Source organism: Pieris rapae, chromosome 7, assembly GCF_905147795.1.
Source record: "Pieris rapae chromosome 7, ilPieRapa1.1, whole genome shotgun sequence".
In the NCBI taxonomy this organism is placed as follows: domain Eukaryota; kingdom Metazoa; phylum Arthropoda; class Insecta; order Lepidoptera; family Pieridae; genus Pieris; species Pieris rapae.
Window position 1 is genome coordinate 10,987,501 of NC_059515.1, and position 2,500 is coordinate 10,990,000.

Sequence of the window (2,500 nt, forward strand, 5' to 3'; positions counted from 1 at the left end):
AATGATTTTACGCTTAGTTAACGGTTATATAATACAAGGTTTTTATTAGGCTTCTATTACTTCTTTTACCGTAATAGTGTTAAGTTACAATTGATTAAATATTTTAAACATAAAAGAATAAAAAATTTCTGTTATATTAAATTTATACACTGCAAATAATTTTAATTTTAATATGGCTTTAAACATTGCAACAAAAAATGAATAAAAAATAAACAATAGGTCGTGTGAAGTTATACAATTCTATAGGCATTTTGATTTTAATTGTTGAACTTTTTAAGGCAGTTTATGATATAGGTCATAAGGCTAATGAGTGATTTTAATTCTGTGGGGTGCGGAATCAATTCTCTTAGGGAGAAGGGATTGATATTTGTAAAATTGTGTGTTGTAAATTTTTGTGTGTGGTTATGTCTTTCAGTTATAAACCTAGGGCACTCTTCGAGCAAGTGTTTCAGTGTCTGTGTTGTGTGGTTGTCGCATGGGCATGTGTCGTTGTCTGTGATTTTGAATCGGCTCAGGTAGCTTTTGGCGAAAGAGTGTCCTGTGAGGAATTGTGTGAGTTGAAGAGAAATGGGTACGGTTGAAAAAAATGATTTTATATCTTCTAAGTTCGGGAATATGTTAACCGTAAAGCGGCCTGTGCTGTCTCCTACGTATCTGTTATTGTTTATGACTTTGGTCGCGCTTTTAATCGTCGTGTGATTGTTATCGAAGTGTAATTTGAGTTTGTGAAATGCATTGCGAGACCTATCGAGGTTCGCCTGTAAGCTATTAAGATGAGCGTGCATGTTTAATTGTAATTGATTTTGGCCTCGACGCGGGCACGCATGGACTTTACTTTGGGGCAGTTTTCGCCGTCAGCGCGATGACCGACATCGGTCTGGGTCTTGAACTGGTGATTTTGTTCGGTACAGTTAATGCAGCAAGGCTTCTCTGAGGCCGCCTTGCTACATTCACCCGTTGGGTGTGTCTTTGCGCACTTAGCGCAGGTGGGGACGGTGGCTGGACAACGGTTTTTGGTGTGCCCAAAACCTTGGCAGTTTCTGCACTGAAGGAACGGTGAGAAATTCTCACAATGGACCCTCTGAAAAGTGACTGCGACCCTTTCAAGCTCCAGGAACTTGCGCCAGGCTGTCGGCGAAGTGTTTATAACCGCGTTGTAGAGGTTTTCGTTTCTGTTATTTCTTTTGAATTTTACCTCGAATTTTTCCCCTTTAAGAGATGGATTTTGGTCTTTTATTATGTTGATTAGGTCCTCAGGGGGAGTGTTTTTGCTGATACCTTTAATATGTATCAGGGGATCGAGACGGCGCTCCTCTTCCGCATTGAGCGAGCCCGTCTTTTTTAGATGCGTGAGTGCGTGTTGCCGGTTTTCGTTGTTAATAAAAGTGATCTTTAATTTGCCCTTTGACAGGGGAGATATTTTTAATGGTGCGTAGCCGCCCTCTCGGAAATTAATGGATTTTCTGACTTTATCGACTAGTTGTTGGGGGGTTGAGCTGGGTTCTCCGCTGACCACTATGGACGGACCCGACTCCTTTTTAAAAGTAGCTGCGATACTAGCGTATGATTTATTCAGCCCAGATGGGGCGTTGGTGGTTGTAGTGGCCGAGTTAATATTGTTAATTTTATCCATTAGTTTGGTCATTTTTTTGTTATTTAGCTCAAGAAGTGCCGTGTGCTCTTTGAGTTTATGCAGGAGTTCGTCCTGCTGAGGCTCAAAATTAACCGAGCTCGTTTTGTTGGGAGGACCTTGCGGTTGCTCAATTAAAGTAGGTGTTGGTGTTGGGCAGGATGGGAGACCCGTGAGCCTGGTCTTGATAATGAGCGTGGCATTTTCTAGGGAGGCGTGAATGCTATTTTTTATCTCTGTTTTAATGTTTCTTGAGGTCCCGAGCGCCTCTTTGGCTTTGGTGAGCCATTCGCAGGCTTCGTCAATAGGGTTTGATTGATCGCTGATGACCAGCTTGGTGGGAGAGCGGGCAAACGACGGCAGAAGCGCTTCTGACTGCGCGCTAACCGCAGCAGGCGAGGGGGTTTGTCTCATGGTTTTGGGTGGTGAGCGGAACATATTTAGTTTATTACGGAGGAGTATTCAGATGGAATTTACTTTATTCTGTATTTATATTATTATTGTTTTTATTGTTTTAATCCTGTTAAGGAAATTGAGTTTTTAAGGTATTTGAAACTAGTGAAAAAAAAATGAAATTTAAAGCGCTTCACGAGTTCGGCGAAAGCCCGGCGGCGGACAGAAGGCAGATAAGGCCCGACCCTAATAATTGCTTGCTAGCGCACGTGCAAAAACAAAAGGCGACCGACGCTCTGGAAGTGTTTATTGTTTTATGTTTTATTACTCGAGAGGATTATTTATTAAATATTGAAATGTAGTTTTTAACTTAAATTTGTAATTGTAACTATATTATAAAATATTTTTGTTGTTAAAATCCTGTTAAGAAAAGGCGACCGACGCTCTGGAAGTATTTATTGTTTTGCGTTCTATTAC